The sequence below is a fragment of the Monodelphis domestica genome, chromosome 4 (genome assembly GCF_027887165.1).
Source record: "Monodelphis domestica isolate mMonDom1 chromosome 4, mMonDom1.pri, whole genome shotgun sequence".
Lineage (NCBI taxonomy): Eukaryota > Metazoa > Chordata > Mammalia > Didelphimorphia > Didelphidae > Monodelphis > Monodelphis domestica.
Window position 1 is genome coordinate 101,451,064 of NC_077230.1, and position 21,563 is coordinate 101,472,626.

At 37.6% G+C, this 21,563-nt stretch overlaps 1 protein-coding gene across 6 annotated transcripts in view; it reads right to left on the bottom strand.

The window, feature by feature from the left end:
- PIK3CB (phosphatidylinositol-4,5-bisphosphate 3-kinase catalytic subunit beta) overlaps positions 1-21,563 on the bottom strand; it is a 200,268-nt gene that overhangs the window by 103,176 nt on the left and 75,529 nt on the right. For 2 of the 6 annotated variants that reach the window (XM_056793672.1, XM_016433556.2), the window contains one exon: positions 18,481-18,570. The exons of the other annotated variants lie outside the window; for them this stretch is intronic. The gene's annotated coding sequence lies outside the window, so the exon portion shown is untranslated. The remainder of the gene's footprint in view (positions 1-18,480; positions 18,571-21,563) is intronic. 6 annotated transcript variants of the gene reach the window in all.

Below are 21,563 nucleotides of genomic sequence, written 5' to 3' on the forward strand. Positions count from 1 at the left end.
TACATACCATTAAGGATGAAAAATATTAGCACTTAACTGAATATGGAGCAAAACATAACCAGATGTTAGAAAAATGTCAGAATCTCAATATTTTTTATGAATAATTTCTAATATGTAATTGGATAACTAAACTTTTTTTACTATAGTGGTATTTTATAACCTATAATATAATTATATAATTTATAGTTTATGTATAAATAAAATGTATAAAACTACATAGGAGATATAGCACTGATAATTAACTCTTTTATAACAGGATATCAAATAAAGATCTCAAAATAGCCTTAAGAATTCAACCAGAAAACTGAAACCAGACTCTATTATAGACAAAATTATTATCCTAAGTTACCCAGATATAACATTTCATCCATAAGAATGTAAGAACAAGGGGCAATTAGGTGGCTCTGACTGGCGAGGAAAGGAGGGTTGAGCAAATTCCCTTTTTTGAAAACCAACTTGGGAAGCAACTAGGTAGCTCAAAGGATTGAGAGCCAGGCCTAGAGACTAGAGGTGCTGGGCACAAATCTGGCCTTAGACATTTCCTAGCTGTGTGGCCCTGGGCAAGTCACTTAACCCCAATTGCCTGGCCCTAATTATTCTTCTACCTTGGAATTGATATTTAGAATAGATTCTAAGACAAAAGATAAGGATTTTTAAATAAAATAAGAAGAAAGATTTTAATAGCAGTCATTATAGTAAATGTTTAATTTCTAAGCTAATGGCACCAAGTTTTCAACAAACACTTAGCATAAAAAATAAAAATCATATAGGAGAAGGGCAAAGTATATAACATCTTGTGACATCAATCATATTTTGTGGACTCTTGCACTATTGGGAAAAACAACTGCTTTTCATGTTTATAAAGTGTTTTACATACATTCCATCAATTTGAGCCTCATAACAGTAAAAAGTAGGAACACTATTACTATCTTCTTTTTATAGATGAACAAACTAAAGCTCAGTGACTTGCCTGTAATAAGTGTCAGGGGTGAAATTGGACACCATGTCTAACTCTAAACACAGTGCTCTGGTTACTATGACAGAGAGTCTATATTAGATTAATTAGGTCTAAATTGGATGCCAATGAAGTCTAAACTGCCAAATTTTATATTTTTTTCAATGCTTATTTTTGTGTACCTACTGCTATCTCAAATTGCTCTCCTCTCAGTCCTCAAACCTTTGCAATTTGACTTCTGAATTAATCACAAATCAATAAACTAAAACTGCTCACCTCTGAGTTACCAATGATTATTTATTAATTTGTAAATGTGATATTTTATGAAACTGTCCAAATCCATCATGACCTCTATGCTGAATTTGACACTGCTGATCACGTTCTCTCCTGGATACTCTCTCTTATTTAGACTTCCATGACACTGCTCTTCTATTTCATGTCCTACCTGATTGCTCCTTCTCAGTCTCCTTCACTGCTTTATCATCTATATCATACTACCTAATTGTAGGTACTCCTCAAAACTTTGTCCTCAGTTCTCTTCTTTTCTTCTTCTGTAATCTCTCATGGTGATTTCATTAGCTTCCATGGGTTGAACTATTATATACATATGCATGAATATATATGCATATATGTAAACATTTAACAGAAGTTGTATATGCATTGTATATGAAATTGCAGATCTGTCTATCATTAGGTACAACTTGTTTTTCTTTAAGAATGTAACAAATTCAACTTGTAGTTTTCAAAGTTGCCCTGTTTTCATTTCTTTTTAAACTCCCTTCTGTTTTGTTACCTGCAGTATTTTTTTAAGGGGGACTAGACTTTTTTTTTAAACCACACCTAGATGGCACAGTGGATTTTTGAGTTTTGAGTCAGGAAGACCAGAGTTCAAATCCATTCTCAAATACTTAGTAGCTCTGTGACCCTGGGCAAGTCACCTAATCCTGTTTGCCTCAGATTCCTCTTCTGTAAAATGAACTAAAGAAGGAAATGGCACATCACTCCAGTGTCTTTGCAAAGAAAACCCCAAGTGGGATTACAAAAAGTTGGACCTGAATGACTAAACTAAAACAACTAAACAATAACAAAAACTTTTTTTTTATTAAACAATTTATGAAACCTCTACTTTAAACCAGATGAACTGGGATCCTAAAATGCAGTATGGTAAACTTTCTTCAGAGGCAAATTAAAAAAAAAAGGCAAACTCATTCCATTGGCCTAAAAGGAGTTTTCTGGTGAACTAGATAATAGTAAGGGGGTAAAACCTCCATTATTTTGGGGGGAGGGAGGCACCAGCCTACACCGAATTCTCTCACTACTCCACCTATCCTACAATACTTTTAATAGACAATTCTGCAAGATAATTGTAAAATACAAGAAGAATTTTAGTAAAATCTACCAAAGTGCCAAGGGCCAGAATCTGGGCTAAATAATACAAGGAATAGCAAGGGCTCCTTGAGTGAAGAATACTATAGCCCAACTTGTGGGTTGAATACCAGATCTCCTGAATGTAATGAAAGAGTACTTCAAGAAATATAACTATAGGAGGCAGCTGGGTGGCTGTTGATTGAGAGCCAGGCCTAGAGACAGGAGGTCCTAGGTTCAAATCTGGCCTCAGACACTTCCCAGCTGGGCAAGTCACTTAACCCCCATTGCCTAGCCCTTACCATTATTCTGCCTTGACTCTAAGGTAATGGTTTAAAAAAAAAAAAGAAATATAACTATAAGATTATGCTCTGTAGAAAGCTATGGCTGAAGGATGAGCAGAGAAGCTCTGTGCAAGTCTTATCTCTAGCCTTAGCTGAAAAGCTGAATGAGAGCTTCCCTCTGATCCCTGGCCTTCTATGACCTACTATCTGTGTCCCAAGGAAAGGGTGCAATAGACTGATAGGGTGATTTCCATCTACAATACAAACAAACTTATACCTTCTGTGGCCAGTCTGATCTTCCATAGGAATGTAAGTAAGGGATAGAGTACATTTTCCAAATTGTCTTTAAGAAGGCAATTGGGAGATTGGGGGATGTAGCTGAGTTGCTCAATGGATTGAGAGCCGGCCTAGACATGAGAGGTCCTGGGTTCAAATCTGACCTTACACACTTCCTAGCTGTGTGACCCTGGGCAAGTCACTTAACCCCCATTGCCTACCCTTAGTACTCTCCTGCCTTAGAACCAATACCCAGTATTGAATCTATTGTGGAAGATAAGGGTTTAAAATTTTTTTAAAAAGGCAATCTGGGAAATTAACTCTAACCCTTACTTACATTCTTATACTTCCCAGCTATGATGTGGAGAACCTACAACACAAAGAGGAGCAACCTCCCCTTTGATGCAGGCCTTCTATCTCAGGTTACACCAGTCCCTTGAGAGAAGATGAAGAGGAAAGGTGGTGGAGACTAGGACTTCCACCTGTTGCAGTGTAAGCTAAATTTCTAGTAACCACTTTTTTCTACATAAATCACTGGCCTTCAAGGGGATTTCTAGTAGAAAAATGGGGCATCCCATGTAACCATGTGCCTTCCATTTTGTGTCGTACTTGTCTCTAGTCAAATCTCCAACTTCTTCTGTGAAGAAGAGTTGTATGCTCCACTCACTGATAAACATGCTCACATCTGGTCATACCCTATATATCACAGTGATTATGAACTTTTGTTCAGAACCATCCAAACTACACTCTCTATACTCTACCACTCAGCTCCTATTTCTGATCTCCCTCAAACCATCCCAGGCGAAAATTCCAAACCAAGTCACTGTGAATTCTGAAATATCTGTTCTATAGGCAGCAAGCTTCACTTCATCCTATATCTTTTCCTCTCCTACTCCATCTTCTGTGAATTTGAGATATACACCATCCTACTTATTCTTAAGAATATTAGGAGGCAGAATTAAGATGTCAGCTTAGTTGCAGCAGAAGATCAGAACTCTGAAAACCCTTCCTTACCAATCACAAACTGAATGCACCTAGGGGACTGAAAATCAAATCTAAAAACAACACAGTGCCAAGAAACCATCCTGCTGGACTCAATCCAAAAGATACGTCCCATAAAAGCTGGAATCTGAGAACACTCGGGTTTAAGGGGAAGGAAGAAGAAAGGTCCAAGGACCCCCACCCAGAGCGCTGAGCTCCAAGTAGCAGCTGGAACCTCTGGGCAGGCAAAGGTACTGGTCTAGAGGGTGTACCTTGTGGACAGGGTGGTGCCAGGCTCAGAGCACCCAACACAGGAGGCAGGGAGGCAGCCAGAGAGATATCAAAGAAGCTGGCAGCCTGGGTGGCGGGATCCTTCAATTTGGATCCAGTCATACAGCAGTTTTTGTCTCGGGGCACATAAACCCCAACCTAGCTGAACTTAATTCCATCAGGAGTCCTCAGAGCTCAGGGAGGCCAGGAAACTCTGGGTGGACAAAGGCACTGGACTAGAGGGTATACCTTGCAGGAAGGGCTGTGCCAGGCTCAGAGCATCAAACACAGGTGGCAGGGAAATAGCTGGAGAGAACTAGAGAGAGTATGGGCGGCTGAGACCTTCCATTTGGCTCCAATCTTCCAGGAGACTTCTGCCTCAGAGCACATACAGCCCAACCCAGCTGAACTGAATCCCATCAAAACCTCCAGAGGACAGGGAATCTCAAACTCCTCGCCCAGAAACTGCCCTGAGATCTCACAAAGCTCCAAGAGGGGAGAATGAAAGAAAGCCCCAAAGCCAAAAAAATAAGAGGAACAAGAACACAAATACAGGGAGCAAAGAAGGGGCAAATATGAGCAAACAGCAGAAAAAGAAGAAAAAAATTACAATAGACACCTTCAACACAGCCAATGGAACAGAGAGGGAGGGATCAACAAACAATAAATCATAAAGCCCAGTGAATTGGATACAGGCTGTGGAAGAACAGAAAATGCAATTCAAAACACATTTAAAAGAGGCTAAAGAAAACTGGGGAAAAAAATTTAATAACTAAGATCAGTCATTTGGAAACAGAAAGTGTCTTGAAAATCAAAATCAACCAGTTTGAAAATGAGGAAAAGGAGATGAAAGATGAGGCGAAGAAGATGGAAGATAACCTCTGAAGAAAATCAGACCAGAAGGAAAAGGACGACCAAAAAGCCAGGGAAGAAATCCAATCTTTAGGAACCAGAATACAACAACTGGAATTAAATGACCTCACAAGGCAACAGGACACTATAAAACAAAACCAAAAGAATGAAAAAATTAAGGAAAATATGAAGCATCTCATTCATAAAACAGAGGATTTAGAAAATTGTTCGAAGAGAGACAATTTAAGAATCATTGGTCTACCAGAAGACCACAACAAAAGAAAAAGCCTGGACATCATACTACAGGAAATTATTCAAGAAAACTTCCCCGATATCCTAGAACAAAAGGGAAAAGTGGAGATTGAAAGAATCCAGAGATGACCTCCTGTACTTAATCCCCAACTGACAGTACCCAGGAATGTTATAGCCAAATGCAAGAACTATCAGACCAAAGAAAAGATATTACAAGCTGCCAAGAAGAAGTCATTCAGATACCACATAATCATAGTGAGGATAATGCAGGATCTAGCTGCATCCTCACTGAAGGACTGAAAGGCATGGAATATGATATTCCGGAAAGTAAGGGAACTAGGTCTACAACGAAGAATCAACTACCCAGCAAAACTGACTATATTCTTACGGGGGAAAGAATGATCATTCAACAAAATAGAAGAACTCCAAGAATTTGTAAAGAAAAGACCAGACCTGAACAGAAAATTTGATGTCGGAGCACAAAACTCAAGAGAATCATCAAAAGGTAATTAAAAAACAGGGGAAAAAGAAAAACAAAACAAAACAACACACACACACACAATTTTTTTTAAGAGACTCAATAAGTTAAAATGATATGTATCTCTATAAGAAAAGAAGTCATTGGTACCTCTTAAAAACTGTTGTTATTACCTGGGCAGCTAAAAGAAGTATACCTAGAGGGAACAGTGAAAAACTGTATAGGATGAAAGGACAAGACATAAATAGGTATACAGATATATACATACATAAATACACATGGGTATGCATATATATATATATATATATATATATATATATAACTAGAGCTAAAAAATAGGTTAACATTAAAAGAAATGGGAAAAGAAACAAATGGGGGGTAAATTTATATGTCACAAGGAAGCTTGTGGTGGGAGGGGGGGAAAAACATCGATACACTGGAAGGGTAAAGAGGTTGGAGATAGGAAATACTCAACTCTTACATGCTTTGAAATTGACCCAAAGAGGGAAGAAGAATCCAATCCACTGGGGCAGAGAATAGATTTGTGCCCTATAGGGGAGTAGAAGGGTAACAAATGGCCTGGTGGGGAGGGAAGCAGTACAAGGAAGGGAGGGGGTGGGGGGGTAATTTTAGAAAGACTACAGGGGGAAATGGGGGGGGGGGAATGAGAAGGGAAGGGGGTAAAAAGGGAAGTAAAATAAGGGTGGGAACTAGGAGGACTGATTAAAAAGAAACATTGGTGTAGAAGGAAGTAGAGAAAGAAGAAAAGGCAGGACCAGGAGTATAAATCAAAATGCTGGGAAATACACAGCTAGTAATCATGACGCTGAATATGAATGGAATGAACTCACCCATAAAATGCAAGCGAATAGCAGAGTAGATTAGAATCCTAAACCTTACCATATGCTGTTTGCAAGAAACACACATGAGGAAGATAGATACGCAAAGGGTCAAAGTAAGAATATGGAGCCAAATCTATTGGGGATCAACTGAAAAAAAGAAACCAGGAGTCACAATCATGATATCTGATGAAGGCAAAGTAAAAATAGATCTAGTTAACAGAGATAAGGAAGGTAATTACATCCTGATAAAAGGCAGTATAGACAATGAGGAAATATCTATACTGTATTCAATATGTATGCAGCAAATGGCATAGCATCCAAATTTCTAAAGGAGAAACTAGAGGAGCTCAAGGATGAAATAGATAGAAAACCTATACTAGTGAGAGACCTGAAGCTTCCTGTATCTGAACTAGATAAATCAAATGAAAAAATAAATAAGAAAGACGTAAGAGAAGTGAATGAAATCTTAGAAAAATTAAGAGTTAGTAGACATGTGGAGAAAAATAAATAGGGATAAAAAGGAATGCACCTTCTTTTCAGAATCACATGGTACATTCACAAAAAAGTGACCAGGTATTAGGGCATAAAAACATTGCAAACAAGTTCAAAAGTGCAGAAATAATAAATGCAACCTTCTCAGACCACAATGCAATGAAAATAACAGTTAGTAAGGGTACATGGAGAGATTAATCAAAAATTAATTAGAAATTAAACAATATGATTCTCCAAAACCAGTGAGTTAAAGAACAAATCATAGAAACAATTAATAACTTCATTGAAGAAAATGACAATGGTGAGACATCCTTTCAAAACTATGGGATGCAGCCAAAGCAGTACTCAGGGTGACATTTATATACTTGAGTTTATATATTAACAAATTAAGAAGGGCAGAGGTCAATGAATTGGGCATTCAAATTAAAAAACTAGAAAGCGAACAAATTAAAAATCCTCAAATGAAGACTAAATTAGAGATCCTAAAAATCAAAGGAGAAATTAATAAAATTGAAAGTCAAAGAACCATTTGTTTAATAAATAAGACAAGAAGCTGGTACTTTGAAAAAACAAATAAAATAGACAAAGTACTAGTCACTCTAATTTAAAAAAGGAAAGAAAAAAACCAAATTGACAGTATCCAAGCTGAAAAGGGAGACCCCATCTCTAATGAAGAGGAAATTAAGGCAATCATTAAAAACTACTATGCCCAATTATATGGCAAGAAATATGGCAATCTAGGTGATATGGGTGAATACTTACAAAAATATAAATTGTCAAGACTAACAGAGGAAGAAATAAATTACCTAAACAACCCCATCTCAGAAAAAGAAATTGAACAAGTCATCAAAGAACTCCCTAAGAAAAAATCTCCAGGTCCAGATGGATTCACAAATGAATTCTATCAAACATTGAAAGAACGAATATTATACAAACTATTTGACAGAATGAGCCAAGAAGGAGTTCTACCAAATTCTTTTCATGACACAAACATGATACTGATTCCAAAACCAGGCAGGTCAAAAAACAGAGAACGAAAATTATAGACCAATCTCTCTAATGAATATAGATGCAAAAAATCTTAAATAGGATACTAGCAAAACGACTCCAGCAAGTGATCAGAAGGGTCATCCACCATGATCAAGTAGGATTTATACCAGGGATGCAGGGCTGCTTCAATACTAGGAAAACCATCCACATAATCGACCACATCAACAAGCAAACCAACAAAAATCACATGATTATTTCAATAGACGCAGAAAAGGCCTTTGATAAAATACAACACCCATTCCTATTAAAAACACTAGAAAGCTAGGAATAGAAGGGTCGTTCCTAAAAATAATAAACAGTATATATCTAAAACCATCAGCTAATATCACCTGCAATGGGGATAAACTAGATGCATTCCCAATAAGATCAGGAGTGAAACAAGGATATCCATTATCACCTCTACTACTTGACATTGTACTAGAAACACTAGCAGTAGCAATTAGAGAAGAAAAAGAAATTGAAGGCATCAAAATAGGAAAATAGGCAAGGAGGAGACCAAGTTATCGCTCTTTGTAGATGATATGAGGGTCTACTTAAAGAATCCTAGAGATTCAACCAAAAAGCTTATTGAAATAATCAACAATTATAGTAAACTTGCAGGATACAAAATAAACCCGCACAAGTCATCAGCATTTCTATACATCTCCAGCACAGCTCAGCAGCAAAAACTAGAAAGAGAAATCCCATTCAAAATCACCTTAGACAAAATAAAATACCTAGGAATCTATCTCCCAAGACAAACACAGGAACTATATGAACACAACTACAAAACACTCTCCACACAACTAAAACTAGACTTGAGCAATTGGAAAAACATTAACTGCTCATGGGTAGGACAAACCAATATAGTAAAAATGACCATCCTACCCAAACTTATTTATCTATTTAGTGCCATACCCATTGAACTTCCAAAAAATTTCTTTACTGATTTAGAAAAAAACCATAGAAAAGTTCATTTGGAATAACAAAGGATCAAGGATATTCAGAGAAATAATGAAAAAAAAAATACAAATGAAGGGGGCCTTGCAGTCCCAGATCTCAAACTATAATACAAAGCAGCAGTCATCAAAACAATTTGGTACTGGCTAAGAGACAGAAAGGAGGATCAGTGGAATAGACTTGGGGCAAGTGACCTCAGCAAGACAGTATATGATAAACCCAAAGATCCCAGCTTTTGGGTCAAAAATCCACTATTCGATAAAAACTGCTGGGGACTTCCGGTCAAGATGGAGCCTAGAGAGAGCTAAAGTTCAGATCTCCTGAAACCCTCCCTTACCGATCTCAAAACAAATGCTCCTAGGGAACCGAAATTCAAAACGATCAACAGCATAGACCCTGAGAGTCCTCCTCCTGGACCTGATCCTGGACCAAAAGGTACGGTCCCCCCCCCAAAAGCCAAAACCCGAGACCACTCGGACCTAAGGGTAGGCAGAAGGAAGGTCCTAGGACCCATCTCCCCCAACCCAGAGCTCCAAGTCCGAGTCCGAGGCAGCAGAGGCAACCTCAGAGACCCACGGCCTGCTATTCTGAAGGCCACTTCCTAAAATCAACCTAACCCAGTCGAGGGGGCACCCAGACAGCAGGGAAACAGAGAGGGACAGGGGAGCTCATAACCCCCTGGCTGGAACCTTCCATCCAAATCTCAGTTCAACCCAGGGAAAGCTAATCTTCTTATCAGGAGCCCTCACCCTCAGAGAGCAGGGTCTTAGGAAACAACAGTAACCCTCAGGGCTGGCAAAAGGACCCCAGGGCCGGCTATTCTGAAGGCTGCTTCCTGAAAACAACCTGACCCAGTCGAGGGGGCACCCAGACAGCAGGGAAACAGAGAGACGGGGGGAGCTTATAACCCCCTGGCTGAATCCCTCCATCCAAGTCTCAGGTCCCTGCCCCAGAGCACACTCAATTCAACCCAGGAAAAGCTAATCTCATTAGGAGCCCTCAGAGCTCTGGGAAGCCGTGGCCCCTCCCCCCTCAGAGAGCAGGCTTATCTGGGCGGCTAAGGCACAGGAACAAGGGCCAAGCTAGGCTTAGAGCGTGGAAGTAAGGCAACGGAGAAGCATCAGGAGGGTGCCAAGGAGAGGAGGGCAGTAACAGGGACCCACCAGCAACTCTTGGCTTCCCGGGAAGACAGAACAACAAATGCATAGAAAGGACAATCTGCCTAGGGCTAAAACCTTTGAACACCAGACAGAGATAAGAAAAGCTAATTCCCCCCCACTCAGAGATGGCAAACTCCACAGAAGCACAAAAGTCCCAAAATTAAAAAAAAAAAAAAAACAAGAAAAAGGGGGCGACTTTGGACACATTTTATGGAGCAAAAATACAAAACACAGAGGAGACAGAAGAGGAAACACAAGCAAATGTTTCGAAACCTTCCAAAGGAAATGGAAACTCTCCACAAACCCATGAAGAATTTGAATCTGAAATGATCAAAAAGATGGAAGCCTTCTGGAAGGAAAAGTGGGAAATAATGCAAAAGAAATTCACGCATCTACAAAACCAGTTTGACCAAACTGTAAAAGAAAACCAGGCTTTAAAGCAAGAACTAATAAAGCAAAGCCAAAAGAGCAAGAAATTAGAAGAGAACATAAAATATCTCACTGACAAGGTGACAGATTTGGAAAAGAGGGAGAAGAGATAATTTAAGAATAATTGGACTTCCAGAAAAGCCAGAAATAAACAGCAAACTCGACACTGTAATACAAGAGATAATCAAAGAAAATTGCCCAGAGATTCTAGATCAAGGGGGCAATACAGCCACTGACAGAGCTCACAGAACACCCTCTACACTAAACCCCCAAAAGACAACTCCCAGGAATGTAATTGCCAAATTCTAAAACTCTCAAACAAAAGAAAAAATCCTGCAAGAAGCCAGAAAAAGACAATTTAGATATAAAGGAATGCCAATCAGGGTCACACAAGACCTTGCAAGTTTTACTCTAAATGATCGTAAGGCATTGAACATGATCTTCAGAAAGGCAAGAGAGCTGGGTCTTCAACCAAGAATCAGCTATCCAGCAAAACTGACTATATACTTCCAAGGGAAAGTATGGGCATTCAACAAAATAGAAGATTTCCAAGTTTTTGCAATCAAAAGACCAGAGCTCTGTGGAAAGTTCGATATCGCAACTCAAAGAGCATGGAATACCTGAAAAGGTAAATATGAAGGAAAGGGAAAAGGAGAAAAATGTTATCTTCTTCTTTTACTCAAACTCTCTTCTATAAGGACTACATATATATCAATCTATATATACTAACATGTGGGGAAAATGTAATGTGTAAGTAGGGGAAAAGAAAGACCAAATAGAATAATCTTTCTCACACAAAGATTCACACAGGAAGGGAAGGGAAAGAAAAGATGGCAGCCTAGAAGGAGCATAGACCTGGCAGCCTGGCCAGAGCTTTAGAGATCCTCCATATCTGCTCCAGCCGTCCAGGAAGATTAAAACTCAGAGTAAACCCAGCCCAACTAAACTGAACTCATTCCCATCAAAAGTCTCCAGAACACAGGGAAGCCCAGGCTCCCCATCCATCCTCATTGACTGCTGGACTTTAAGGCAATCAAAAGCCTCCAGAGGACAGGGAAGCTCAAACCCCCAACAACCCTCCCTCAGAGATTACACCAAGAGATCCTCTGTTAAAGCTCCAAGAGGGGAGACTCATAGAAGTCCCTAAAAAACAAAAAAATGAGAGGAACAAGAGCACAGACAAATATGGGGAGGAAAGAAGGGGTGAATTTGAACAAACAACAGAAACAGAAGAAAGAAACTACAATAGACAGCTACTACTCACCAAATGGAACAGAGGGGGAGAGATCAGCAAACGATAAACCAGAAATCCCAGCGAATTGGATACAGGCTGTGGAAGAACTCAAGACACAACTAAGAGAAGCTGAAGACAATTGGGAAAAGAACTTAAAAATTGAGATAAGTCATCTGAAAACAGAGGCACTTGAACTAAAACAAGAAAATAGTGTCCTGAAAGCCAAAATCATCCAGCTGGAAAATGAGGCAAAGGAGATGAAAGATGAGGCAAAGGAGATGAAAAACATGATAAAGACGATGAAAGACGATCTTCAAAGAAACTCAGACCAGAAGGAAAAAGACGATCAAAAAGCCAAAGATGAAATCCAATCTTTAAGAACCAGAGTAAAACAACTAGAATCAAGTGACCTCACAAGGCAGCAGGACACTATAAAACAAAACAAAAAGAATGAAAAAATTGAGGAAAATGTGAAGCATCTCATTCACAAAACAGACGATTTAGAAAATCGTTCAAGAAGAGACAATTTAAGAATAATTGGACTACCAGAAGACCACGACAAAAGAAAAAGCCTGGACATAATACTAGAGGAAATTATCCAGGAAAACTGTCCCGAAATCCTAGAACAAGAGGGGAAAGTGGAGATTGAAAGAATCTACAGATCACCCCCTGTATTTAATCCCCAACTGACAACACCAAGAAATGTTATAGCCAAATTCAAAAACAATCAGATAAAAGAACAGGTATTACAAGCTGCCAAGAAGAAAACATTCAGATACCATGGAAACATGGTGAGGATAACACAGGATCTGTCTGCATCCACACTGAAGGACTGAAAGGCATGGAATATGATATTCCGGAAAGCAAGGGAACTAGGCCTACAGCCAAGAATAAAATACCTATCAAAACTGACTATATTCTTACAGGGGAAAGTGTGGTCATTTAACACAACAGAAGAGATCCAAGCATTCATAAATAAAAGACCAGACCTGAACAGAAAATTCGAAGTCCAACCACAGAACTCAAGAGAATCATCAAACGGTAATTAAAAAAGAGGGGAAAAACAACAACAGCAACAAAAAAGGGTTTTTTTAAGAGACTCAATAAGTTAAAATGATATGTATCCCTATAAGAAAAGAAGTCATTGGCAACTCTTAAAAACTGTTGCTATCACCTTAGCAGCTAGAAGAACTACACTCAGAGGGAACAGTGACAAACTGTATAGGATGAAAGGACAAGACATAAATAGGTATATAGATATATGCATGCATAAATACATATACATGTGTATGTATATATATATACATACACATGACTAAAGCTAAAAAAGAAAAGAGGTTATGACTAAAAGAAATGGGAAAAGAAACAAATGGGGGTAAATTTATATGTCACAAAGAAGCTCATGGTGGGAGGGGGGAGATCATCGATACACTGGAAGGGTAAAGAGGTTGGAGATAGGAAATACTCAACTCTTACGTACTTTGAAACTGACCCAAAGAGGAAAGAACAATCCAATCCATTGGGGAAGAGAATAGATTTGCCCCCTATAGGGGAGCAGAAGGGTAAAAAACAGACTGGTGGGGAGGGAAGCAGTACAAGGGAGGGAGAGGGTGGGTGGGAAATTTTTAAAAAGACTACAGGGGAAAATAAGGGAGGGAATAAGAAGGGAGGGGGGTAGAAAGGGAAATACAAGGGGGACGGATTTAAAGTAAATCACTGGACTAAAAGGTAGAGCCGAAGAAGAAAAGGTTAGAACCAGGGAAGAATATCAAAATGCCAGGGAGTCCACAAATGACAGTCATAACTTTGAAAGTGAATGGGATGAACTCACCCATAAAAAGTAGACGAATAGCAGAATGGATTAGAATCCAAAACCCTACCGTATGTTGTCTCCAAGAACTACACATGAGGAGGGTAGACACCCACAAGGTCAGAATTAAAGGATGGAGTAAGACCTTCTGGGCCTCAACTGACAGAAAAAAGGCAGGAGTGGCAATCATGATATCTGATAAAGCCAAAGCAAAAATAGACCTGATCAAAATGGATAGGGAAGGTAATTATATTTTGTTAAAAGGGACTTTAGATAATGAGAAAATATCACTAATCAACATGTATGCACCAAATAATATAGCACCCAAATTTCTAATGTAGAAACTAGGAGAATTGAAGGAAGAAATAGACAGTAAAACCATATTAGTGGGATACTTGAACCAACCATTATCAAATTTAGATAAATCAAATCAAAAAATAAATAAGAAAGAGGTGAAAGAAGTGAATGAAATCTTAGAAAAATTAGAATTAATAGACATATGGAGAAAAATAAATAGGGATAAAAAGGAATACACCTTCTTCTCAGCACCACATGGCACATTCACAAAGATTGACCATACAATAGGTCACAGAAACATGGCACACAAATGCAGAAAAGCAGAAATAATAAATGCAGCCTTTTCAGACGACAAGGCAATAAAAATAACGATCAGTAATGGTACATGGAAAACCAAATAAAAAACTAATTGGAAACTAAACAATATGATACTCCAAAATCGTTTAGTTAGAGAAGAAATCATAGAAACAATTAATAATTTCATCAAAGAAAATGACAATGGCGAGACATCCTTTCAAACCTTTTAGGATGCAGCCAAAGCGGTAATCAGAGGTAAATTCATATCCCTGAGTGCATATATTAACAAACTAGGGAGAGCAGAGATCAATCAATTGGAAATGCAAATAAAAAAACTCAAAAGTGACCAAATTAAAAACCCCCAGCAGAAAACCAAACTAGAAATCCTAAAAATTAAGGGAGAAATTAATAAAATTGAAAGTGATAGAACTATTGATTAATAAATAAGACAAGAAGCTGGTACTTTGAAAAAACAAACAAAATAGACAAAGTACTGGTCAATCTAATTAAAAAAAGGAAGGAAGAAAAGCAAATTAACAGCATAAAAGATGAAAAGATGGACAGCACCTCCGATGAAGAGGAAATTAAGGCAATCATTAGAAATTACTTTGCCAATTATATGGCAATAAATACACCAATTTAGGTGATATGGATGAATATATACAAAAATACAAACTGCCTAGACTAACAGAAGAGGAAATAGAATTCTTAAATAATCCCATATCAGAAAATGAAATCCAACAAGCCATCAAAGAACTACCTAAGAAAAAATCCCCAGGGCCTGATGGATTCACCAGTGCATTCTATCAAACATTCAGAGAACAGTTAATCCCAATACTATACAAACTATTTGACATAATAAGCAAAGAGGGAGTTCTACCAAACTCCTTTCATGACACAAACATGGTAGTGATTCCAAAACCAGGCAGGTCAAAAACAGAGAAAGAAAACTATAGACGAATCTCCCTAATGAAGATAGATGCAAAAGTCTTAAATAGGATACTAGCAAAAAGACTCCAGCAAGTGATCAAAAGGGTCATCCACCATGATCAAGTAGGATTTATCCCAGGGATGCAGGGCTGGTTCAATATTAGGAAAACCATCCACATAATCGACCATATCAACAAACAAACCAACAAAAATCACATGATTATCTCAATAGATGCAGAAAAAGCCTTTGATAAAATACAACACCCATTCCTATAAAAAACACTAGAAAGCATAGGAATAGAAGGGTCGTTCCTAAAAATAATAAACAGTATATATCTAAAACCATCAGCTAATATCATCTGCAATGGGGATAAACTAGATGCATTCCCAATGAGATCAGGAGTGAAACAAGGATATCCATTATCACCTCTACTACTTGACATTGTACTAGAAACACTAGCAGTAGCAATTAGAGAAGAAAAAGAAATTGAAGGCATCAAAATAGGCAAGGAGGAGACCAAGTTATCACTCTTTGCGGATGACATGATGGTCTACTTAAAGAATCCTAGAGATTCAACCAAAAAGCTAACTGAAATAATCAACAACTTTAGCAAAGTTGCAGGATACAAAATAAACCCACATAAGTCATCAGCTTTTCTATATATCTCCAACACAGCTCAGCAGCAAAAACTAGAAAGAGAAATCCCATTCAAAACCACCTTAGAGAAAATAAAATACCTAGGAATCTATCTCCCGAGACAAACACAAGAACTATATGAACACAACTAGAAAATACTCTCCACACAACTAAAACTAGACTTGAACAATTGGAAAAACATTAACTGCTCATGGATAGGAGGAGCCAATATAATAAAAATGACCATCCTACCCAAACTTATTTATCTATTTAGTGCCATACCCATTGAACTCCCAAAATATTTCTTTACTGATTTAGAAAAAACCATAACAAAGTTCATTTGGAAGAACAAAAGATCAAGGATATCCAGGGAAATAATGAAAAAAAACACATATGATGGGGGCCTTGCAGTCCCTGACCTTAAACTATATTACAAAGCAGCAGTCATCAAAACAATTTGGTACTGACTAAGAAACAGAAAGGAAGATCAGTGGAATAGACTGGGGGGAAAGCGACCTCAGCAAGACAGTATACGATAAACCCAAAGATCCCAGCTTTTGGGACAAAAATCCACTATTCGATAAAAACTGCTCGGAAAATTGGAAGACAGTATGGGAGAGATTAGGAATAGATCAACACCTCACACTCTACACCAAGATAAATTCAAAATGGGTGAATGACTTAAACATAAAGAAGGAAACCATAAGTAAATTGGGTAAACACAGAATAGTATACATGTCAGACCTTTGGGAGGGGAAAGGCTTTAAAACCAAGCAAGACATAGAAAGAATCACAAAATGTAAAATAAATAATTTTTACTACATCAAATTAAAAAGCTTTTGTACAAACAAAACCAATGTAACTAAAATCAGAAGGGAAACAACAAATTGTGAAAAAAATCTTCATAGAAACCTCTGACAAAGGTTTAATTACTCAAATTTTTAAAGAGCTAAATCAATTGTACAAAAAATCAAGCCATTCTCCAATTGATAAATGGGCAAGGGACATGAATAGGCAGTTCTCAGATAAAGAAATCAAAACTATTAATAAGCACATGAAGAAGTGTTCTAAATCTCTTATAATCAGAGAGATGCAAATCAAAACAACTCTGAGGTATCACCTCACATCAAGCAGACTGGCCAGCATGATAGCAAAGGAAAGTAATGAATGCTGGAGGGGATGTGGAAAAGTAGGGACATTAATTCATTGCTAGTGGAGTTGTGAACTGATCCAACCATTCTGGAGGGCAATTTGGAACTTGCCCAAAGGGTGACAAAAGAATATCTACCCTTTGATCCAGCCATAGCACTGCTGGGTCTGTACCCCAAAGAGATAATGGACAAAAAGACTTGTACAAGAATATTCATAGCTGTGCTCTTTGTGGTGGCCAAAAATTGGAAAATGAGGGGATGTCCTTCAATTGGGGAATGGCTGAACAAATTGTGGTATATGTTGGTGATGGAATACTATTGTGCTAAAATGAATAATAAAGTGGAGGAATTCCATGGAGACTGGAACAACCTCCAGGAAGTGATGCAGAGCGAAAGGAGCAGAACCAGGAGAACATTGTACACAGAGACTAATACACTGTGGTACAATAGAAGGTAATGGGCTTCTCCATTAGGGTCAATGCTTTGTCCCTGAACAACTTGCAGGGATCTAAAAAACACTATCCACAAGCAGAGGATAAACTGTGGGAGTAAAAACACCAATGAAAAGCAACTGCTTGACTACAGGGGCTGAGGGGAAATGACTGAGGAGACACTCTAAATGAACACACTAGTGCAAATAAATACCAACAACATGGAAATGGGTTCAAATCAAGAACACATGTGATACCCAGTGGAATCGTGGGTCGGCTATGGGAGAGGTGGTGAGAGGGGGGTGGGGGAAAGGAAAAGAAAATGATCACTGTTTCCAATGAATAATGTTTGTAAATGACCAAATAAAATAATGTTTAAAAAAATGCAAAAGAAGAACATATGAAATCACTTATATCACATGTATGTATGGATATGTGATTTGGGATTTAGGTTTAAAAGATCACTCTATAGTAAAAATGAGTATGGAAATAGATATCAAATAATAACACTTGTACAACCCAGTGGAATTGCTTATCAGTTCTGGAAGGTGGAAGGGAAAGGAAAAGAATAATTTAAACATTAAAAAATGTTTTAAAATAATTAAAAAAATTTTTTTAAAGAATACCAATTAGTGAGATTACGACTGGAAAGCAAAAACTACAATATAGAGCCCTTTGGGGAAAATCATATGAAAAGGCAAAAGAGAGTTTCTGACCTCAAGTAGCTTCCAATCTAGGGGGCAGCTGGTTGGCTCAGTGAATTGAGAACCAGGCTTGGAGATAGGAGGTCCTAGGTTCAAATCTGGCCTCAGATACTTCCTAGCTACATGATTCTGCTTAAGTCACTTAACACCCATTACTTAGCCCTTACTGCTCCTCTGCCTTACAACCAATACACAGTGTTTATTCTAAGACGGAACATAAGGGTTTAAAAAAAGGGGGGGAAAGAAAGATGGTCATCTAGCTGATAATCTATTCGAATCTGGTTTGGGCATATTCTCCTACAGAGAACATGAGACTAAAAATATTTATTTTATTTAGGCATTAAAGGTCAATAAAGATCCAAACCTGGAGTTAGGAAGCAAAGAAATGGCAGAAAAATCATAATAGCCTGGGCTGTGAATAGGCCAAAGCACCTTCAGTCCCAAGAAAGGGTACCTAAAATGAGAAAACTCAAGTCAGATTTATAATGTAGAGTTTTCTTATAAATCAGAAGTAGATTACTCAACTTATTCTTCTAGGATCTGGAAGACTAGTGCTATTGAGCTAAGTTTGAAGGTCATTGTGTTAAACTAGATGTTTGGTTCTTCCTTGGGTCTCCTAGTTTTGGGGATTTGCTCCTTAATAGGTAGAGCAACGGTGGTCAAAAAATGTAAATTAACAGCTCTTAAAAAGAAAAATGGCAAATTACTTTAAATCATTAATAAATTATTATTAATAATGAAACAATGCCCCCAAAGTCACTAATAAGAGAAAGCAAGGCTTAACATTTGGCAAATTTGAAATGATGAAGAAAGATGAGAATAGCCAGATTTGGAAGAGTAGGCTTATCTAGCAAATTGTTGGAATTGTGAATTACTATAACCATGCTGGAAAGCAATTTGGAATTATGTTAATTAAATAAAATATACACAACTCTGGATCTAGAGATTCCACTACTAGATATTTAACCCCAAGAATATAATTCATAAAAATAAACACAAAAGTATATGCTATAAGCATCAATGTCCGACATATCAAAGAACTATAAATAAAACAGATGCCCCTGGATTTGGGAATGACTAAACATATTATACTCTATGAAAGTAATGGAATATTACATACAAAGCTGAAATGTCAAATATGATAAATACACAGAAGCATGGGACCTGATGTGAGCGTGAAGTAAGCAGAACCAAGAAAACAATATATATCATGACAATGATGAGAAAAAAAGAACCCACCACCACCAAACAATTAGAAAGAACAAGCATGGTCCCAAAGGAAAAAAATATCCAACCCCTTTCCTTTGCAGAGGTGGAAGGTCTGTGGGTATAGAACATATGAATAAATATATGCAGACTTTTTCAAATAATTAATCAGTTTGTTTTTTATCCTCTTTCCTTCTTTTTCTGATCCTTTAAAAAGATATTTGTATAGAGGAAGGATATGGGGAAAGGAGAGAAATACTAGAAAAATTATGGCAATATAAAAGCAAAGGATATTGATAAAAACATTTTATAAATGAATTGTGTACTTCAATTTTAAGGCATACTATTAACATAACTATATCTGCTTCTGCTCTTCTTCCTTAAGTGAGGAAACAATTCAGGCTTCTTTTTTTTTGGGGGGGGGGTGATTGGTGTATCACTCAACATATAGTTGTCATTTGGAAATAAAATACAACTAATCCTAATTCTTGTAACAAACACACAATGACATCAGAAATGACTGTTTAAACTGAAACAAGTATTCATATGGGACTGCTATGAATTAGTCACTGGCCAAACTATAGAAGTCTGCAGTGTTACTGGTGAGTAAGCAACCAACAACCCCCGCACATCTAGGAACTGAAATAGTGCCATAAAATGTCATCTGTATGGCAAAGAATAAATGAGAGGAATCTTAGCCTACAGCTAAAAGGAAAAGTATTATTTCAGGCTCCTAACTTTTGAGTTCTTTCTATTTATAGTAATTGTAAAAGGAAGTTCCCATATAAAAGAAACTACTGAAAGAAGTAGTCTGTAATTGACCTGCACAAAATTAATATAATTAGTAGCTGTGGTTATCACAAATCACAAAAGATCTAGGTCAGTGCCTAAGTCAGAGCATCTAAACCAGTTCAAGATTGTTCCATCATTTGATCTCCAAATACTCTCCACTAATTAAGATTTTGCATCTAGGATTTCTTAGATTTCTCTTCAATATTTGAAGTAAGCAGAAAGATAAGTATTGAGGAAGGATAAAAAAAGAATGGCAATAAGTCCTATTTATGTTGCCCATTAAGATTTGCAAAAGAATTTATATGCATGATGAAATTCAACAATTTTAGTTAAATAAAAATTAACATACTTTCACTGTAAAACATCTCCTGAATCCCCTAAGAGACAAGAGTCTTCTGGTTTTTTTTTTCCCCTTCCTCGTAGAAGACTAATGAATATGCATTAACACCTTGGACTCTCCCTCTCCAACTTCATGTACCAGAATTCTAAAACTTAAAACATCCAATGCTGATCCCTCTAAGCAAGAAGCAAGCTTGAAAGAAAGTAAGTTACATAAATCAAGATCTGGACCAGACAGGGGTGAGAAAAGCCTCCAAGGAAAGGACATTAAGAACCCTGGATATTAGAGTAATCAGGTCCAGTTTCGTGTTTTTGTTATTGTTTTTTAAACTCTTACTTTAAAAGTCTCAGAATCAATACTGTGTATTGGTCTGAAGGAGGAAGAGTAGTTAGGGCTAGGCAACTGGGGTTAAGTGACTTGCCCAGGGAAATGTCTGAAGTCAAATTTGAACCCAAGACCTCCCATATCTAGGCCTAGCTCTCTATCCACTGAGCCACCTAGGTGCCCCCTGTGTTTTTTGTTGTTGTTTTTTTAAAGTGACAGTGATAAACTATATATCAGATCAAAGAAAGCTTTATTTGATTACAATCTGTAATTCTTACCCATATGGTCATGTATCACATTAACCTTACAGACAGCAAGTATACCCAATCATTTATGTCGTATTAGCAATATAAGGGGGTGGGGGGGGGAGACCTAATTCATTATCACAAGGTATATAGTGTATTATCCTGAGGTTGCATATACATAATATACATTCTCCCATAAATAATTTCTTATATATATGTTGGTATTTAAATTTATCTTTTGGGGACTCAAGATAGATTAGTGCTGGGAACCATCAGGCCATGACATCTTGACAGAGTCACGCGTAGTAGCTATGGAGGCCACAGAGTGGCCCTTAGCAAGATGTGATTGCCCACTCAGTCCCCCTTACATGATCTCTCTCATCAATACCCCTTACCTATGAAACTGGCATGATTACTATTCCCCCTTGTCTCAAATGGAATAATGCAAGAGCAAAATACCTGCACCCTAATTCTCTAAAACATTACCAAAAGATCAGACCCTCAAACCCAATCCCAAAAGACTATCATGGGTTACCTTTT